This window comes from Neomonachus schauinslandi, chromosome X (assembly GCF_002201575.2).
Source record: "Neomonachus schauinslandi chromosome X, ASM220157v2, whole genome shotgun sequence".
Classification (NCBI taxonomy): Eukaryota; Metazoa; Chordata; class Mammalia; order Carnivora; family Phocidae; genus Neomonachus; species Neomonachus schauinslandi.
This window is the reverse complement of record NC_058419.1, coordinates 34,250,615-34,272,852: the sequence shown is the minus strand read 5'-3', so window position 1 is coordinate 34,272,852 and position 22,238 is coordinate 34,250,615. Positions and strand designations below refer to the sequence as shown.

The window sequence follows — 22,238 nt, the reverse complement described above, 5'->3', positions numbered from 1 at the left end:
CAATCAGGTGGGAATTAGTGGAACCTAACAACTGCATGTGAGACTAAATGCAGCAGACAGCTGAAAATAGAGATCAGGAAAAGAGGACTAAAACCATTCCCATCCCATGGTGACTGCATGCATGCCCACAGTTGTGCCCTCCAGGAAGTGACATCAACAACTTCATAAGCAAAGGAAGTAAACTTTGCTCAAATACTCTATTCAAATAATTAAAACAAACAAACAAAACCAAGAGGGAAAGGAATCAGAATCCATATTTGCTACATTACCTAAAATGACTAGTTTTCAACAAAAATTGGAAGATATGCAAAGAATCAAGGTTGTGTGAACCTTTAAAAGAAAAAAAAATCAGAGAACATAAACTTTTCACGTAAGGGTCTGGATGTGGAATGTAACAGACAACTGTTTCAATCCACCCGTTTTAAGCACATTTTAAAAACTAAAAAAAAAAAAGAACACACACACACACACACTTAAGGAAGTAAAGGAAGCCAGTATGGCAAAGTTTCATCAGTTAGAGACAATCAGTAAAGAGAAATTATAGGGCGGAGCAAGATGGCAGAGGAGTAGGAGACCTGGATTTCGTCTGGTCTCAGGAATTCAGCTGGATAGGGATCAAACCATTCTGAACACCTACAAACTCAACAGGAGATCGAAGAAAAGAATAGCAACAACTCTCTGAACAGAAAAGCGACCACTTTCTGGAACGTAGGACATGCGGAGAAGTGAATCCGAGGTGATATTCGGGAGGATAGACGGCGGGGGAGGGGCCTCCATTGGCTGCTTCTGGCAAGTGATAGAGCCGCGGAGCACAAAATTGGAACTTTTAGAAGTGGGCTCCTCTGAGGGACGTTGCTCCAGTGGCTAAGCCGGGGGGGGAGGGGTGGAACCCTCGCTGGGACAGTGTGGTCTCAGGACCCTCGGGGTCACAGAAAGACCGGGGGTGCCTGAGTGTGGCAGAGCTCCGAGGTATCGGAGCAGGGAAGCCGGCTGCAGAGACGGAGCCGAGGCACGGGCTCTCAGCTCAGGGTTGCCATAAACCGTGATCCACGAGACAGTCGGGCCACTGCTCCTCCAGCAGGGACCCAACAAGCGGCAGATCCAGGGAGACTCACCTTCCTCCCCCAGGAGGACAGATGCAGGAGCGCACTGCAGGGATCTGCTGGGTTTGGAGACTCCACACAGGGTCGGGTGCCAGAGATAGAAACGCGCGGTCACAGGCTGGGTGAGGACGGAGTGTGGCCAGAGACCGGGGAGACAGGAGTGACTGACGGCTTTTCTCTGGGGGCTCAATGAGGAGCAGGGCCCTGAGTTCTCGGCTCCTCTGGGGCAGAGATTGGGAGGCCGCCATTTTCACTCTTGGCCTCCAAAGCGGTACGGAAAGCTTGCAGGGAACAAAAGCTCCTGAGAGCAAACCCGAGCAGATGACTAGCCCGGACCAGGCAAGGGCGGGGCAATTCCGCCTCTAGCAAAGACATTTGGGAACCACGGCAACAGGCCCCTCCCCCAGAAGATCAGCGAGAACAGCCAGCCAAGACCAAGTTTACTGATTAATGAGAACGGCAGAACTCCAGCGCTAGGGGAATACTGCACATAGAATGCATGGCTTTTTTACCATGATTCTTTAGTCTTTCAAAGTTAATTTTTTTAACTGTCTTTTTTTTTTAATTTTTCTTTTTCCCTTTTTCAACCAACATCTTATCAATCCCTTTTTTAAAAAACATTTTTATTTTTCATTTTTAGAGTCATATTCTATCCCTTCATAGTAGTTACCCTTATTTTTGGCATATATATATGTTGTTCTCTCTTTAAAATTTTGAGATAGTTTCTTCTAACAGATCAAAATATACCCTAAATCTCTAGTGTATGGTTTTTTTCTACTCCCCTGCCTGATCACATTCTCTCCCTTTTTTTTTCTTTTTTTTTTTTGTTTAAGTCCTCTTCTTTCTTTTTTCAAACAACTTCTTACCAATTCCTTTTATAAAATTTTTTATAATTTCCATCTTTACAGTCATATTCCATCCTGTCATCATATCAACCCTTATTTTTGTACATATATAAGTTTTTCTTTCTTTAAAATTTTAGGAGGCACTTTCTTCTAACAGACAAAAATACACCCAAAATTTAGTGTGTGATACTGATCTATGTACCAGCCTGATCATATTTGATCATAATCTTTTTTTTGTTTTGTTTTGTTCTGTTTTTGTTTGTTTTTATCTTTATCTTTTTTTTTTCTTTTTCTTTTTCTTTTTTCTCTCTTTCCTTTTCTTTCCCCCTGCTTCAGGTCTTTTCTGATTTGTTTAGAGTATATTTTCCGGGGACATTGTTACCCTGTTAGCATTTTGTTCTCTCATTAATCTATTCTCCTCTGGACAAAATGACAAGATGGAAAGAATCACCTCAACAAAAAGAACAAGAGGTAGTACCGACTGCCAGGGACCTACTCAATTCAGACATTAGTACGATGTTGGATCTAGAATTCAGAATCATCACTTTAAAGATACTAGCTGGGCTTGAAAAAAAGCATGGAAGTTATTAGAGAAACCCTTTCTGGGGTAGTAAAAGAACTAAAATCTAACCAAGTTGAAATCAAAAAGGCTATTAATGAGGTGCAATCAAATATGGGGGCACTAACTGCTAGGATAAATGAGGCAGAAGAGAGAATCAGTGATATAGAAGACCAAATGATGGAAAATAAAGAAGCTGAGAAAAAGAGAGATAAACAACTACTGGATCACAAGGGCAGAATTTAAGAGATAAGCGATACCGTAAGATGAAACACCATTAGAATAATTGGGATCCCAGAAGAAGAAGAAAGAGAGAGAGGGGCAGAAGGTATACTGGAGCAAATTATAGCAGAGAACTTCCCTAATTTGGGGAAGGAAACAGGCATCAAAATCCAGGAGGCACAGAGAACCCCTCTCAAAATCAATAAAAATAGGTCAACACCCCGACATTTAATAGTAAAACTTACGAGTCTCATAGACAAAGAGAAAATCCTGAGAGCAGCTCGGGAGAAGAGATATGTAACCTACAATGGTAGAAACATTAGATTGGCAACAGACCTATCCACAGAGACCTGGCAGGCCAGAAAGGACTGGCAGGATATATTCAGAGCACTAAATGAGAAAAATATGCAGCCAAGAATATTTTATCCAGCTAGGCTGTCATTGAAAATTGAAGGAGAGATAAAAAGCTTCCAGGACAAACAAAAACTAAAGGAATTTGCAAACACAAAACCAGCTCTACAAGAAATCTTGAAAGGGGTCCTCTAAGCAAAGAGAGAGCCTAAAAGCAACATAGACCAGAAAGGAACACAGACAATATACAGTAACAGTCACCTTACAGACAATACAATGGCACTAAATTCCTATCTTTCAATAGTTACCCTGAATGAAAATGGGCTACATGCCCCAATCAAAAGACACAGGCTATCAGATTGGATAAAAAAAACAAGACCCATCGATATGCTGTCTGCAAGAGACTCATTTGAGACCCAAAGACACCCCCAGATTGAAAGTGAGGGGGTGGAAAACCACTTACCATGCTAATGGACACCAAAAGAAAGCTGGGGTGGCAATCGTTATATCAGACAAATTAGATTTTAAACCAAAGACTGTAATAAGAGATGAAGAAGGACACTATATCCTACTTAAAGGGTCTATCCAACAAGAAGATCTAACAGTTGTAAATATCTATGCCCCTAACATGGGAGCAGCCAATTATATAAGGCAATTAATAACAAAAGCAAAGAAACACATCGACAACAATACAATAATAGTGGGGGACTTTAACACCCCCCTCACTGAAATGGACAGATCATCTAAGCAAAAGATCAACAGGGTAATAAAGACTTTAAATGAACACTGGACCAAATGGGCTTCACAGACATATTCAGAACATTCCATCCCAAAGCAACAGAATACACATTCTTCTCTAGTGCCCATGGAACATTCTCCAGAATAGATCACATCCTAGGTCATAAATCAGGTCTCAACTGGTACCAAAAGACTGGGATCATTCCCTGCCTATTTTCAGACCACAATGCTTTGAAACTAGAACTCAATCACAAGAGGAAAGTCAGAAACATGGAGGCTAAAGAGCATCCTACTGAAGAATGAATGGGTCAACCAGGAAATTAAAGAGGAATTAAAAAAATTCATGGAAACCAATGAAAATGAAAACACAACTGTTCAAAATCTTTGGGATGCAGCAAAGGCAGTCCTAAGAGGAAAGTATATAGCTATAAAGCCTTTCTCAAGAAACAAGAAAGGTCTCAAGTACACAACCTAACCCTCCACCTAAAGGAGCTGGAGAAAGAACAGCAAATAAAGCCTAAACCCAGCAGGAGAAGAGAAATAATAAAGATCAGAGCAGAAATCCATGAAATAGAAACTAAAAGAACAGTAGAACAGATCAACGAAACTAGGAGCTGGTTCTTTGAAAGAATTAACAAGATTGATAACCCCCTGGCCAGACTTATCCAAAAGAAAAGAGAAATGACCCAAATCAACAAAATCATGAATGAAAGAGGAGAGATCACAACCAACGTCAAAGAAATACAAACAATTATAAGAACATATTATGAGCAACTCTATGCCAGCAAATTAGATAACCTGGAAGAAATGGATGCATTCCTAGAGATGTATCAACTACCGAAACTGAACCAGGAAGAAATAGAAAACCTGAACAGACCTATAACCATTAAGGAAATTGAAGCAATCATCAAAAATCTCCCAACAAACAAAAGCCCAGGGCCAGATGGTTTCCCAGGGGAATTCTACCAAACATTTCAAGAAGAATTAATACCTATTCTTCTGAAACTGTTCCAAAAAATAGAAATGGAAGGAAAACTTCCAAATTCATTTTATGAGGCCACCATTACTTTGATCCCCAAACCAGACAAAGACCCCATCAAAAAGGAGAATTCCAGACCAATATCCCGGATGAACATGGATGCAAAAATTCTCACCAAAATATTAGCCAATAGGATCCAACAGTACATTAAAAGGACTATTCAACACGACCAAGTGGGATTTATCCCTGGGCTGCAAGGTTGGTTCAACATCCACAAATCAATCAATGTGATACAATACATTAACAAAAGAAAGAACAAGAATCATATGATCCTCTCAATAGATGCAGAAAAAGCATTTGACAAAGTACAGCATCCTTTCTTGATCAAAACTCTTCAGAGTATAGGCATAGAGGGTACATACCTCAATATCATAAAAGCCATCTATGAAAAACCCACAGCGAATATCATTCTCAATGGGGAAAAACTGAGAGCTTTCCCCCTAAGGTCAGGAACGCGGCAGGGATGTCCACTATCACCACTGCTATTCAACATAGTATTGGAAGTCCTAGCCACAGCAATCAGACAACAAAAAGAAATAAAAGGCATCCAAATCAGCAAAGAAGAAGTCAAACTCTCACTCTTTGCAGATGATATGATACTTTATGTGGAAAACCCCAAAGACTCCACCCCAAAACTGCTAGAACTCATACAGGAATTCAGTAAAGTGGCAGGATATAAAATCAATGCACAGAAATCAGTGGCATTCCTATACACCAACAACAAGACAGAAGAAAGAGAAATTAAGGAGTCGATCCCATTTACAATTGCACCCAAAACCTTAAGATACCTAGGAATAAATCTAACCAAAGAGACAAAGGATCTGTACTCAGAAAACTATAAAATACTCATGAAAGAAATTGAGGAAGACACAAAGAAATGGAAAAACGTTCCATGCTCATGAATTGGAAGAACAAATATTGTGAAGATGTCAATGCTACCTAGAGCAATCTACACATTCAATGCAATCCCCATCAAAATACCATCCACTTTTTTCAAAGAAATGGAACAAATAATCCTAAAATTTGTATGGAACCAGAAAAGACCCCGAATAGCCAGAGGCATGTTGAAAAAGAAAAGCAAAGCTGGAGGCATCACAATTCCGGACGTCCAGCTCTATTACAAAGCTGTCATCATCAAGACAGCATGGTACTGGCACAAAAACAGACACCTAGATCAATGGAACAGAATAGAGAGCCCAGAAATGGACCCTCAACTCTATGGTCAACTCATCTTTGACAAAGCAGGAAAGAATGTCCAATGGAAAAAAGACAGTCTCTTCAACAAATGGTGTTGGGGAAAACTGGATAGCCACATGCAGAAGAATGAAACTGGACCATTTCCTTACACCACACACAAAAATAGACTCCAAATGGTTGAAAGACCTCAATGTGAGACAGGAGTCCATCAAAATCCTAAAGGAGAACACAGGCAGCAACCTCTTTGACCTCAGCCTCAGCAACGTCTCCCTAGAAACATCGCCAAAGGCAAGGGAAGCAAGGGCAAAAATGAACTATTGGGACTTCATCAAGATAAAAAGCTTTTGCAAAGCAAAGGAAACAGTCAACAAAACCAAAAGACAACCGACAGAATGGGAGAAGATATTTGCAAATGGCATATCAGATAAAGGGCTAGTATCCAAAATCTATAAAGAACTCATCAAACTCAACACCCAAAGAACAAAGAATGCAATCAAGAAATGGGCAGAAGACATGAACAGACATTTTTCCAAAGAAGACATCCAAATGGCCAACAGACACATGAAAAAGTGCTCAATATCGCTCGGCATCAGGGAAATCCAAATCAAAACCTCAATGAGATACCACCTCACACCAGTCAGAATGGCTAAAATTAACAAGTCAGGAAATGACAGATGTTGGCAGGGATGCGGAGAAAGGGGAACCCTCCTACACTGTTGGTGGGAATGCAAGCTGGTGCAGCCACTCTGGAAAACAGTATGGAGGTTCCTCAAACAGTTGAAAATACAGCTACCATATGATCCAGCAATTGCACTACTGGGTATTTACCCCAAAGATACAAAAGTAGGGATCCGAAAGGGTACGTGCACCCCGATGTTTATAGCAGCAATGTCCACAATAGCCAAACTGGAAAGAGCCAAGATGTCCATCGACAGAGGAATGGATAAAGAAGATGTGGTATATATACACAATGGAATATTATGCAGCCATCAAAAGGAATGAGATCTTGCCATTTGCAACGATGTGGATGGAACTGGAGGGATTATGTTGAGCGAAATAAGTCAAAAAGAGAAAGACATGTATCATATGACCTCATTGATATGAGGAATTCTTAATCACAGGAAACAAACTGAGGGTTGCTGGAGTGGGGGGTGGGGCCGGAAGGATGGGGTGACTGGGTGATAGACACTGGGGAGGGTATGTGCTCTGGTAAGCGCTGTGAATTGTGCAAGACTGTTGAATCTCAGATCTGTACCTCTTAAACAAATACTGCAATATATGTTAAGAAAAAAAAGAAGAAGAAGAAGGTAGCGGGAGGGGAAGAATGAAGTGGGGGAAATCGGAGGGGTAGACGAACCATGAGAGACGATGGACTCTGAAAAACAAACTGAGGGTTCTAGAGGGGAGGGGAGTGGGAGGATGGGTTAGCCTGGTGATGGGTATTGAGGAGGGCACGTTCTGCATGGAGCACTGGGTGTTATGCACAAACAATGAATCATGGAACACTACATCTAAAACTAATGATGTAATGTATGGGGATTAACATAAGAATAAAAAAATGTTGAAAACAAGGAACAAAGAAAAAAACCTTGAAATCAGTGTCAGAAAAATGACTCATCATGTAAATGGAACCCTAATATGACTAACATTCTGTCTTCTCATCAGAATCAACTGAGGGAGCTTTGCGCAGTGGCAGTATCGTAGCCAATGAGATTTATCTGAGGCGCGATTATTGCTAATAGAATCAACTGAGGCAAGAAGGCAGCAGGATGATATATATAAAGTGCTAAAAGAAAAAAAAAACTGTCAACCAAATATATTGTATTCAATAAAAAGTCTTTTTTCAAACACAAAGAAAAAATAAGGATATTATCAAATAAGCAAAAATGGAGAGAATTTGCTGCTATCAGACCCATCTTATAAGAATTATTAAAGGAAGTTATTTAGGCCTAAAACATGTGACCAGAGAGTAATTTAAATCCACACAAGAAAGCAAAGAGCACTGGTTAAGGTAATCATGTAGGTAATTATAAAAGATATTCTTTTTTTTTTTTTCAAGCCCAATGTGGGGCTTGAACTCACAACCCTGAGATCAAGACCTGAGCTGAGATCAAGAGTCACACTCAACCAACTGAGCCACTCAGGCACCCTCATAAAAGACATTCTAATTGCATATTTCTTGTTCTTTCTTCTCTCAACTGATATAAAAAGCAATTGTATTAAACCATATATATGTGTGTATTTGGGGCTCTAAGTCATCAAAACTAGAATGCATTTATAATAAAAAGTTTAGTATAACAAACTATAAATGTATAGTTTTTCTCCTTTGTTCCCTCAGCTTCTTTAAGAGATATAAAATTGTATAAAGTAATAATGACAACAAGGTAATTGAGTTTGGAACATACGCAGATATACTATATATAGCAATAATAATACAGAAAAAAGGAAGGAAGCTAGATAGTAGTAAGATTTCTGTATCTCACTGGAATTAAGTTAGTATAGATCTCAAGTAGACTCTTAAGATGTATATTATGAACACTAGATAAACCAAGAAATTCATTGAAAAATACAGTAATAAGGTCATTACAGGAATTGTAAATATTACACTAGAAAATATTAATTAAATGCAAATAAAGCAATAAAGGAAATACAGAAAAAATGGACACAGAAAACAAAAGGTAAAATGGCACACATAAATTCATCTATATCATTAATGACATTAAATGTGAATATTTTAAACAATTCAATCAAAAGACAAAGATAGACTGGATTAAAAAGAGATGCCACTATATCCTGTCTACAGAAGTTAAAAAGGGATGTCTCATAGTAAGAAAAGCATTAATACAGCCAGAATATATAGCAATTATAAACATGTATGCATCTAAAAACAAAGCTTCAAAATAAATGCATGAAGCAAGCACTAACATACAGGAAGGGAGAAATAGAAAATCCAACAGTAACAGTGGAGAACTCCAATACCCCAATCCCAGTAATAGAACAATGAGGTAGATCGACAAGGAAATAAAAGACTTTGAACAATGCTATTCACCAATTAGCTCTAACTGGCATCTATAGAACTCCACCCAACAACAACATAACGTATATTCTTCTCAAGCTGACATGGAACCTTCCCCAAGACCGACTCCATGCCAAGCCAGAAGACAAACCATAGTAAGTTTAAGAGAATTAAAATAATAAAATGTGTCATCTCCGAACACAATGGAATGAAATTCAAAATTAATAATAGAAGGAGAACTGGAAATTGAGCAGCACACTCTGAAACATCCGAACTTCTTCTAAACTTTTGAGATAAGTGAAAATTGAAAAAAACTGTAAGCCAAATGAAAATGAAAATAAAAGCTACCAAAGCATATGGGATCCTGCTAAAGCAGTTCTTTGAAGGCAGTTTACTGCTGTAGATGCTGACATTATAAAAAAAAGAAAAGTAAAAAAATAATTAAAAAAATAAAAATAAGAAAAGATCACAAACCAACAACCACTTATCAATAACAGCAGAATAAAAACATTTCACAACTGCACATGGAACATTCTCCAGGAAAGATCATGTGTTAGGCCATAAAACCAGCCTCAATTAATTTTAAAAAGATTGAAATAATACAAAATATGTATTGCAACCACAATGGGGTGAAATTAGAAATAGCAAAGAAATTTGGAAATTAACAAATATGTGTAAATTTTTTTGAGTTTTCAAATATTTATTTCCTTTAATAATGCTATCACAGAACAAATTTTATCCTTTCCACACACACAAAAAAATCTTACAAATACGTTTGTGGTGTAAAGAAGTTTAAAAACGGCATAATCTGTTCTAAATCAGATCAAAGATAGCTTGTTAAAGAATGAAGGAAAGTATCTTGATCGAAGTCAGCTACCCCGTAAATAAAGGTTACAAGAAGAATAAAAGGATATTGGATATTTTTTAATGTGGAAACAGATTAAAAATCTCATCTAGACTTCTAAATATATTTTCAGTGGTATACACTGGATTCAGAGATTTACGTGTAATTTTTATAAGGAAACATTAAGGAACACACTACTCAATAACCAACGGATCCGTGAAAAAATGACAAGAGAAATTAAAAAATTCATTGAAAATACATTGAAAGAAGAAGTGTCAAGCAGCTTGGAAGATGCCTTAAAATCATTCAAATCTTTCTAATCTCCATGATTTACACCCCACTGAAGAGCTTAAATAGATTTACATGCCCCACAAATGTAGACAGAATTCCTAAGGTACATGATTGATAATGCATTTCTTCTCCAGTATCTATAGAATCTGTTGTTTATTTATCCACATTTTTGCTTCATTTTTTTCATTTCCCCTCATCACTTCACCATGATTGTCTTTATACCTTCATAGTTGGCACATGATAAATAAGTAGAGATAGTTATAAGAATACTTAAGATAGTAAATTTAATTTAATAAATAAATTTAAATATTAAATTTAGGACTTATTTTTCATTTGTAACTTCGGACAGGTTGAAATTGTGTTACTTTTTACACAATTACATTGTCGTTAGTGTTATCAAGGGCATTCCATGCCAAAATAGTAGCTACTGTTTTGAACAAGGGTCTCAGGACACAGTATGAACGTCAGGTGGCAAAATATTTGTTGCTGTTGCTACTGCCAGCATTAAATCATTATTTACTAAGTTCTAATAAAAATTTTTTATAAGCCACTCAACTCCTCACTCCTTCTATCAGAGGCAACGATGGACCACTTCAAATATATGTAAGTAGCATGTAATTATAAGTTTTAATTCTGAGTACCAAATAGCCATATACTACTTTTATTCCTTTTTCAACTTATTCCCAGACCAGCACTACTTTCCCACTCATATATCTTGTTTTAATTTGGCTAAGAATTCATATTCTCCTTCTATGCACATGGGAAAGGTAACAGGTGCACATTTTATAGGCACTTGTAAAAGTCATTTTAATTGGCTCTGTGCACCTAGTAAGCTGACAGTGCATACATAGTTGGCTGTTTTTTTAAATCAGTGCCGTTTGACACACGCACAAACATTTGTTGAACTATAACAACCCAAAATGCAAATCCATTCTCTTATTAGGAGTAAATATGCCATGTCTGGTGTCACACTAACAACTAATTTGGGAGGTGAGAAGTCACTTCAGAATCTTAACTTATTTTGATTTTACTACCATAACATTTTGTCTAAATTCGCTGTGTTCCAAAGGCATGTTTCTTTGTCAGAGACATCAAATCCTGAGGGAGAAATAATCTAGCAGTCAGTTAGGGCATGAAAAGTCGTTAAATTCTCACAAAAGCAATCACAAAGGTGTCAGTAAAAATCAAATATGTATCTGGGGATCTTTCATAGAAGGAGACTGAAGGCAGGGACTGAGTTCGGTTTGGGGATGTGGGAAAGAGAAGCCAATTTATGTTTCAAGCTAGAACGTGAAGGAAGGAGTACAGCACCTGGGAAGAATTGAATTAGCCTTACAGTAGGTAGGGATCTAGGTCCTATATGGAGGAACCTGTGACAAAGGGACTCTGGTTCCGCTTCCCCTGACTGCTCCCAAGATGAGGCCTCTTGTCCTTCCCAGAGAATGTGGATTATAATTACTAAAAGGTTTAGAAATTTTGAAGCATAAGTTGACAAAATGCATAATGAAGTAGCCCAACAGCATTGTAAGTGTCAAGCAATTGCAAGAAAATGAGGAAAATTAGTGAGAGCAAATCATGAAGCTTTGTGTCAAACTTATCAAAGAAACTGTATTAAGGGCAGGAAGCATAAAAATCAATGAGGGAGGGAAAAAGATAGAGGGAAGTTAATATACATTGTTAAAGATCGGAATGAAGGGGCGCCTGGGTGGCTCAGTCGGTGAAGCGTCTGCCTTCGGCTCAGGTCATGGTCCCAGGGTCCTGGGATCGAGCCCCGCATCGGGTTCCCTGCTCGGCAGGACGCCTGCTTCTCCCTCTCCTCCTACTGCTTCCCCCTGCTTGTGCTCTCTCACTCTCTCTGTCAAATAAATAAAATCTTTAAAAAAAAAAAAAAAAGATCGGAATGAAGACTAAATGGCAAGGTGCAGTTTAGTTTAAAGTCAGAGAATGTGATAAACAGAAGTCATGCATTCTATGATGTCACCTCATAAAATTTCTTTCTCCTACTAAGACAGAGAAAACACTAGTGACTTGTTCTTGTGTGGGGATGCTCTTTGACCTATTCGTGAAGAGCAGTAAATTATTTATACCTATCTCATGAAAATCTGTGCTCAGTTGTCCCTGTTACCTCTTTTTAAGGAAGCTGGCCAGAGTTTCAATTCAATCTGGAGTCAAGTGCTACTATAGCTCTTACATTCACACCACTGGATTGGCAAGTTTTATATGGCCAGTGACTGTTACATTTTTATGAGTACATCTCATCTCCCTAACTATGCTGCTGAAGGACAGAGACTATGTATTTTATCTAATATTTCCAAGATCTAGTTGTAAGGCCTTAATCAACATTTGATAATGGTGAAGAGGAATAATGAGAGAAACTGTGTAGAGATTAAAACCATGGTGACATTTCATTAGTCCTATGATCTAAATAATGAATTGAACAGCCACAAAGAAGATTATGATTGGCCATATGAAAATCCAAGCCGCCATCTCAGGACACTTAGGTTGTCTAGACCAGCACTATGGTTAATGAATATCTGCACACCCTGCTTTCCCTTGAAGCATATTTCATGATACTGAATTATCCAAATAATTGCTTTAAATCTTTATTTCATTTCTCAATTGCACCATATGCATGAGAAAAATTTATCCTCGATATGATACGATAGATATGATAAACAGATATGATAAAGATGAAGCATTAGGCCAAAAAAGTAAACCTCATTAAAAAAAATTAAGGGTAAATCCAAGATAAGTTTTACAGCAATAATGTGAATTTCAGCTTGCTCAACAATATCTTTCAAATGAGTATATGATTCAGTTGCACTTTCTAATTTGATGGCAAATGAAAGAAAATAAATAAAATTAAAAATAACATAAAACAAAACAAAACAAAACAAAATAAAAATAAACTGTCCCCAGAACACCTTTACTTTAACCTATAAACAACAGAAATTATTTTTTACCAGCTAATGCAATAGATGTCAATGGGCAATCCCAGCTCATTAAGCGTGTATTTGTGCCACTCAATCTCTGAATAAAAAGAACAGGACAAATCATCCATCAACCAGTCTGAGGGGCCAACTAAATTGAATTCCTGTTTTGAAACTGTGCATCTTCTTGTAGCTAAGTAGCAAATTTACATCATGTCATTACTTTTCTGCCCTTCTTCCTAAATAAAATTCTTCATTTAGAAAAAAAAATGAACCATAAATACAGTATGATTACCCTTAGATCATGGTTTTCTCTTGCATAATTCCCATAGAAAGTGGATGTGATTTAGTCTAATGCTTCATCAGTACCTTGACATTCCTAACTTTATGCATATTCTTTCCATAAGCCATTAAGCTGAAATGCACCTATGATGTAGTCAAACACCATTCATCACACAATATCCAATATTCTTGCTTATATTTTTATAAGGGATGTACCTTCTAAGTAGAAGCTGTATATTGGTTGGCCAGAGTTCATGTGACTGAATGCATCTGCTTTCAGATAGTCAATAAAGCAAAGAAAGTATCAAGAGCAAGTTTTGACATATTTGAAGAAAGCTGTCACAGTAATGCATACTACTCATAAACCTATGGTATATCCTATAGACAGCTTAAGTTGTTTTTATTTTTGATTAAGTTCTGATGTTCAAAGCTTTCTTCTGTATACGTGCATGCAATTCAAGAATAAAAACATTTAGAATTATATATATTCACAGAAACCCTGGTGTTTCACAAAAGTAAGAAGTGATTAAGATATAGGAAATCATGGGCATTGGAGGGATGAGGTAACTGGGTGATGGGTATTAAGGAGGGCACGTGTTGGGATGAGCACTGTGTGTTATATGCAACTAATGAATCATTGAACACTATGTCAAAAACTAATGATGTACTACATGTTGGCTAACTGAACATAATAAAAAAAAAGATATAGGAAATCAAAGGCCAAGACAGCAAGAAAGTCCATTTATTCCATATCACATACTCGATTTCCAACCTTAGATAAAAGAAACACAGACAAAAATCCTCCTTGCTCTAATCTTGGTGGAATATAGACCCAGTATATTGTCTGTTCAACTACAATAAAAAAAACTTTTCATATGACCAGGGGCATAGAAATATTTTTTTCTGCATATCAAACATTAGATATTTTTACTCAAATTTTGGAATAAAATGTATCCTTTCAACTCTACAGCATTTTTTGTAGTTTGGAAAAAAAATTGTTCTCAAATGCCTTCTGTGCATATTTTCTCCTTTATGTAGAGAATCTTAGCCACTTTCATAAAGAAAGGTTTCTATTACCACATTTTCATGCCTCCCTCACAACTTTTGGTGGATGAAATCAAGAAAGGGTGACTATCTCTTTTCCAGGCTAATTTATATGTATAGCCATATAATGAACACTGGTTAAAAGAAATATTACACTAAGGTAATATTTTGTTGCCTTGTTTCTCTTCTTATTCATCTCTGCATTCAGTATTACAAAGCTATTTGTTATTGATACGATTAAATTCAATAAATATTTATTGAGTACCTACTGGGCACAAGGATGTACAGCTGATGTAAGGAAGGATAAGATCTAATTTCTGCCCATGTGATACTTCCAATCCTGCAAAGTAATAACACAAATATGCAAGTGACTACAACACAATATTGATTAAATTAAGTATCAATAGAAAAGTAGGGGCAAAATTCCAAAGGGAATCTAGGGAGCATGTGCAATGCTCAGAGTGGGTCTCAAAAAATATAGATATTTTGATAAGGAATAAAGACTGTGAAGGCAGATGGAACTGCATGAGCCAAAACATAAAGATAGGAAACTGAAAAGTGGGTGTGAAAAACGGAAATGAAAACTAGAGATAGAGATTGGGGAATAGTATTCTGAGTGATAAGATACAAGGAGGGAATCCTGGGAATGTCAGCCCACTGGCCCACACACTCTCACCATAAATTCATGCTTCATTCAGAAGCAGTGCTGTATGGCAAATCAGGATGGTGACTAGGGTATGCAAGAAGTTCACAGACAGTGATGCTGGCAGAAATATGGCAAACAATGAAGGACAATCCATATCCAAAATAAGTTTCTATTCCAATGAAGACAACTCTGTCCACAACCCCTCACAACCATGATGGCAGGTATCTGACACCCTCCAATAAATGGAGGGGATCAGAATTGGTCACTGCTATAGATTGACTTTGGACACAACAGTGATGATAGCCAGGAATGTCTTGGGGAGGAAAAGTCTATGTAATTGAGCACAGGCATACTTTCCATTCCTGCCAAGACCATTTTTTCCTTCGTGAGCTATTTTGAATAACCTCTGGGGTAGCTGAGGATAAAAGTTTACTTGACATCCACCGTATAGGTCATTTTGTCTACTTGATTATTGAAAGGGCACCTTTGCAGTAAATGTATTTAGGGAGAATTTACACAAGACACAAATATCTACACATTTGAGACCGTTCTAAGAGGTCCATCCAAATTCCTCTTTCCCAAACCTCTTGTCATCAATCCTTTAATTTTGTTCCTGTTTAGTCCCTGACCATCTGTTCATGCTAATAGCTACTGTCCATGAATTAATGTAGATGCATTCTTTAGGACATTTTGCTCTGCAGGCGAACTGGGCCTCCAGATAAACACTGGAGTTCGGAGCTCTGCTCACATGGAGGATTGTCCTTTCTTATTACCCATTAGGGATATTCCCAAGTAGGGCTGTAATATGACCTCTGCCTTGTGATAGCATACTGTCTGATTGCAGAACCTTCTATAAATCAAACATGAGTCTTCTTCTCCTAACCCAATGATCACTGTGACCTACTCATGGGGACATAGGAATAGACTGAGGGAGAAGTGGCAGCCAGGAAGACAATTGCTACTGGAATGTAAGCACCATGCTTGGACAAATTATTTGTGGCTTCAGCACCAACTTGAGAGTGGTCCTACAGACTCCACTTCATGGCTTGGTTGATCAACCATTTTGTTTTTTAATGATGGGAAGTTCCATATGCAAATAAATAAATAATAACATAGTCATGTTCCATAGTCAGGCATTCCTTCTCTACCAAAGCATGGGTGTCATAATGGAAGTTCTGGGAATGCCTTAATAGAAGTTCCTTTTAAGTGACTTTAGCAAACCAATAGTATATAATACAGCATTGCTAAAGTCCTCCCATTATTTGAATGGCTTTTCCTTTAAAATTTTTTTAAATTTTTTATTATGTTATGTTAGTCACCATACAGTACTTCGTTAGTTTTTGATGTAGTGTTCCATGATTCATTGTTTGCGTCCTTTAAAATTTTTATAAATTAAAATTGTGAATAGAATATTCCCTTATGATAACCACAAAGAAATCCAATGTGAAATTCCTATATCCACAAGAACACTGCAGGTTTTACCTAATGCACTAGCCTACAAAATTGCTTGCATAGATAAAGCAAAGTTGAGGACGGATGTAGTCTGAAATGAAAACACCAACATTATCTCAGCCTCTCAGGGAGTTAAATACCCTATCCTGAGTCTCAGTCTCCTAGAATAAATTTAATTTACTACAATGGTTGTCACTAGTTAATACTCAAAACTTGACAAGATATATATATATATATATATATATATATATATATATATGCGCATCTGGATGGACGTGTAAGTTTTCTAAGATATTTTTGACTAACACTTATCCAGTGTGAAATGTCGAGGAAGACTACTGGATGCGATAAGAAAGTAAGATGTATGTAAGACAAACCATTACATGAAAACAGCTGGAGTCTTGCGGATTATGTAATTCAGAAAGTACTGTTGGTTTCTCCTATATATAGCCTTTTTCATATTTTACATTCATATGTAGCTCTGTGGTTTTCTAAATGAAAGATTCAGGTTTTGAAAGCCAATCGCAGTCCTAGTGTTTCCCAAATCTTGTTTTAATGTATAGAAGCATAAGAGGAGTAAGCAAAAATTTAGAGTTGTAACATCTCTATAAAAAAAAAAAAAAAAAAAAAAAACGGTCTCAACCCAAGTTTCTCAAAGAGATCTCCTATGAACACCTTGTGTTTATGTGTAAAATGAATTATTGGTGTGGAAGGAGAAAAATATTCAGCAGCAGTCATTCTGGTACCCAGACTGGAAAACGGCTATTTGGGCAGCCCCTAAATTTTTTCTTAATTCCGACTTCCTTGCAAAGCATGCCACATCGTGAAAACCCAGGGGGTATAAATCTGTTGCAAGGGCAGGAAAACTCCCACTGGCTGGGTGGATGTTTGCTTGCAGATGAGAAAATTGATCAAGAAAAAATCTCCTTTACTGAGCGACTTTGCATCAAGGAGACTAGGTGATGCAGAACAAAAAAATTGTATATTCATTGGCTGTGTCGGTACAAATGAAAGTGTCAAACTTATCTTTTGGCAATGTAAATTGACTCTACAGGCAAATAAACTGCAATAATATCAACAGGCCTTACATAAACTGAAGAAAATTGCCTTCCTAGAGTCATATATGCCAAGCCTGATTCAGAACATGACACACTGCCTTGGCATTGTTTGTGTGTAGGTGTCCTTCACTCGTAAAGGTTAGTTGCAGGTGCACTTACAGCTACTCATCAGTATGGTACAGAGACATGTAATGATGTAACAGGAAGCATGATTTATGGAGCAAGTCAAATAACTTAATTTTAGTAGGAAGCTAAGAGAATAGGGTGCTCTGAATTAATTTCTGATTAAGAGACAATTGAATAAAATATGTTTTATGGGTGCCTTATAGCTATAAAGCTTTCTAAAATATGCTGGTTCACGTTCCTACCTAGCAGGCACATGGTGAAGGGTCTTGCCGGACTCTCTGATTTCTGTCAGTGAGTCAATAATTTTGCCTATCACCCCTTTTTACACTAATACTCTCTTCTAGGAACATAATACATATTGATTCACTTACGACTTTATATAAGGTATGCCTTCCAATAAACCACCTTTTACAGTTGAGGACAGTCTGGTAGGGAGAGTTAGAACTAGGGTACTTTAAACGTAGAGCCCACATTCTTAACCCCTTTGTCATGCTGCCCCCAAAGCACAGTATACAATCACTTAGATGCTGACTATTCCATGTCTTTGGTTATTTCTTCCTTGGTTTTCAGAACCAGTTCTCAAGTCATAATCAATCCCATACCATCCTTTAAATTGCCATTGCTTCTTACCAACCAATTCTTGACATTTTCATATGTTTCCAGAACAAATACAGAGTATTCTAATTGACTGATCCATCTGTCTTCGCTCTTCACCTGTGGTTCATTGTATACAATATTACAAGATTAATCTTTTGGGAGCACAACCTGATTGACGTGTCTATGCACCTGTTCCTTGCTCTAATATAAGAATCTGTTGGTCTAGCCAAACCCATATCCTAATTCTACCCTTGCATCCTGGCCAGTCAGACCACTTGTACCATTATACTCAATTGGAATGCCTTCCTCTTCCCTACCTACCTACTGGAAACTAATACCCATATTTCAGGTCACATTTTAAGATTTCCCCAATCTCCATAAATAATATCAGCCTACAGCAACTATCTCATTACCTACACCAAACATTTGACATCCATCCAACTTAAGAGCTAGCTCTCTACTTTCACTTTGTAAGTAAAAGCTGAATTTAGAATTGATGGCAGAGTTCTATGGTTGTAGAAGGTTTAGATAATATTTAATTGAATATTAATTGGCCCCAAAATATTCAGCAAAAATTTCCCTTTTACTTAAATTCATTTTTTCTGAAAGACAACAGAAAATTCAGGTTAATTGACAATTAAGTTATTTTGAGTCTTGTTAAAAGAAGGATTACTGTTTTGCCCATCCACAGCCCAATTCTCTACTGCATAAAAATTATTGAGTAATGGGAATTTGTTTAGTGTTTCAAGTATCCTGTGAAATTTAAAAATTTTAAATTACTAGCAGTAAATTCTCTATGTGCTATGAAAAATACCCATTACCTAAGTAGAGTAGAATCTGGAAGTCTGAACACTTTCAGATTTGAGAACTACCATAATCATGGATATTCCAAAGTGTGTGTTTTGGAGAGGGATGGGGAATTGAAAGATGAAAGATGGAGTCATTAAGAAAACAAAATATAATCAACATTCATTTCCAACGTGTGCACACAGAGGGATTGCTCATTTGGCTTGCATATGTAGTCATAATTTATCAGTCTTCATCTAATCATAAGCAAAGTATCCACAAATTTATAAGACTGGCTTGTGATCAACAATATAGAAATCAGAGCAGTATTTATGGTCTTAAAAGAATTTACCAGAAAATGTGTTGATCCTGGGAATAAGTGAAGTAACACTTATAAACATATAGGAGAAAGATCAGTACAATGAAACCCCATTTTCAATGAAAAGTTGAAATGTAATTGCAAAAGCTTTTTTTTAGGAGAAACTTTAACTTACAGTAAACATATGCAGTTAATAAACTTGAATTATATTATATAAGAGGTTATCATGGAAACGTTGACAGAATGAAATGTCACAAAAAGAACTACCATTATCTAATGCATTCTTCATACTTGGTAACAAAAGACATAATGATTAAAGTTATATTCTCAAAATCATCTGTCACTCCCACAGTTTAGCAATTTTTCCATGTAGTAGAAAATGCCTGTGATAAACAGATTTGTCACATGTCAATTAAAGAAAATAAAGATTAAAGTCCTCCAATAATATGCTGGAGAAAAATAACATGTTTTGATATTTCAGCATTACCAAAGTTCACATTTCATTTTAGAACTGCCAGGAAAATACTAAAAAGTGCTGTGTGAAAAACATGGTCTTTAAATTCAATTTCCCACTGATGTGTTAATGAACTTGAAAAAAATCAAAGTATAATATGAAAAGCACAAGGCAAGTTACAAATAGGGCAAGATATTTTTAATAGCATACTTCAATAAAAGTAGACATTACCCTTAATGTTTTCATTACTGAAGTTTTTACAAAGACATTTTCAGTTAACAGCAAATCTGGTTTTTCTGTCCACTATATTCTTAGAACTTAGAAAAATTTACCCAGAGTTTAATAAAGCTAACAGTAATTGATAAAAATAGGCTTTTCCTGGATGAATAGAAACCTCATACAGGTATTCCTTCCTTTGTGTAATAAATGTGCAACTAAAAGCATAGAAGTTTTTATTTTTATTATTTCTCCCTTTAAAAAATCAAAGGAGGGGTGCCTGGCTGGCTCAGTAGATAAGGCATGAAATTCCTGATCTCAAGGCTGTGAGTTCGAGCCTCACATTGGGTGTAGAGATTACTTAAAAATCTTAGAAAGAAAGAAGAAGAAAAGAAAGAAAGAAAGAAAAAGAAAGAAAGAAAGAAAGAAAGAAAGAAAGAAAGAAAGAAAGAAAGAAAGAAAGAGAAAGAAGAAAGAAAGAGAAAGAAGAAAGAAAGAAAGAAAGAAAGAAAGAAAGAAAGAAAGAAAGAAAGAAAGAAAGAAAGAAAGAAAGAAAAAGAATTTAAATAAAAACTTGGAAAAAAATAAATAAAAATTTAAATGCCAGAGGAACTATGTAAACTGTAAATTGTTTGGTAAGGCAAATAATCAAGTTGAGATATTTTTTTTTCTAGTCAGTTCAAATTTTCATATAAAACAATTTGCCAGAAACTTTATCATCAAAATTGAAATAATATGGGAAGTACAGAGAGTCATAGAATATTTTCTGTGAAGGAAGCAAACATAGGCATTATACTTTTTAATTTAATTATTAAATCAGCAACATGTTTCTACTTAAACTTCCTCAAGTGGTGGTTGCCAGAGGGAAGGAGGATGGAGGTTAAGAGGTACAAACTTCCAGTTATAAAATAAATAAGCCCTGGGGATGAAAGGTCTAGCATAAGAGCTCTGTCACCGAGGTCTGCACAGCAACCATGATGCCCTACGCCATCGTCTACTCCCCTGTTCGAAGCCAGAGCTGGAAGGAGGAGGTGGAGACCTGGCTGCAGGGCTCCCTCAAGGCCCCCTGTCTGTATGGGCAACTTCCCACGTTCCAGGAGGGAGACCTTACCCTGTACCAGTCTGATGGCATCCTGTGATACCCAGGCCACTCCTTCGGGCTGTCTGGGAAGGACCAGTGGGAGGTGGCCCTGGTGGACATGGTGAATGATGGCATGGAGAATATCCACTGCAAATACCCCATCCTCATTTACAACTACTAGGAGTCAAGCAAGTACGAGTATGTGAAGGCACTACTGGGCACCTGAAGACTTTTGAGACCCTGCTGTCCCAGAACCAGGGGGCTCAGGCCTTCATCATGGGCAACAGGATCTCCTTCGCAGACTTCAACCTGCTGGACTTGTTGCTGATTCACCGGGTCCTGGCCCTCAGCTGCCTGGACTCCTCCCTGCTGCTCTCAGCCTACCTGGGAGCCTCTGCACCCTGCCCAAGCTCAAGGCCTTCTTGGCCTCCTCCAAGCATGTGAACCTCCCTATCAACGGCAACCAGAAATAGTGAGGGCTTGTGGCACCCTCAGCAGAAAGTAGGGGCTGCCTGCCTTCCTTTCCCCAGGACGAGTAAAATTTCCAAGTGAGAATTAAAAAAAAAAAAAAAAAGTATAGCCTAGGAAATAGAGTCAATGGTATTGTAATTATGTATTGTCACAGATGGTAACTACACTTATGGTGAGCATTTTATAATGTATATAATTCTCTAATCACTATGGTTGTACACCTAAAACTACTGTAATATTGTATGTCAACTATATTTCAATAAAAAATACATCTCCAAAACAAGAATTAAATGGCCTTATGACAATTTTTTCAACCTAGGAAGCTACTTTTCACTCTATTTTTAATTAGAAAGCAAAATTCTCTTCTCCTCATAATACTTCTTTATATGGCAGCTATTTGCTTACTGTTATTGGACATTTAAATTCTTTTTTGCTTAAGCTTCTTATTTACTCCTTTACAAGTTGTTGATATCATAATGGGAAAGTTTTTGCTCAGTGCTAACTCAGCAGAAATACTTCAAAAACTGTTCTAAAATATCTTGAACACTGGTAAAGTGGGGAGGGAAGGTTT

General features: G+C 37.2%; 2 pseudogenes; both read left to right on the top strand.

Annotated features, from left to right (window-relative positions):
- The first annotated feature begins 7,732 nt into the window (after window positions 1-7,732).
- On the top strand, window positions 7,733-7,884 carry LOC123323437 (annotated as a pseudogene).
- A 13,205-nt stretch (window positions 7,885-21,089) lies between these two features.
- On the top strand, window positions 21,090-21,669 carry LOC110576354 (annotated as a pseudogene).
- The last annotated feature ends 569 nt before the right edge of the window (window positions 21,670-22,238 follow it).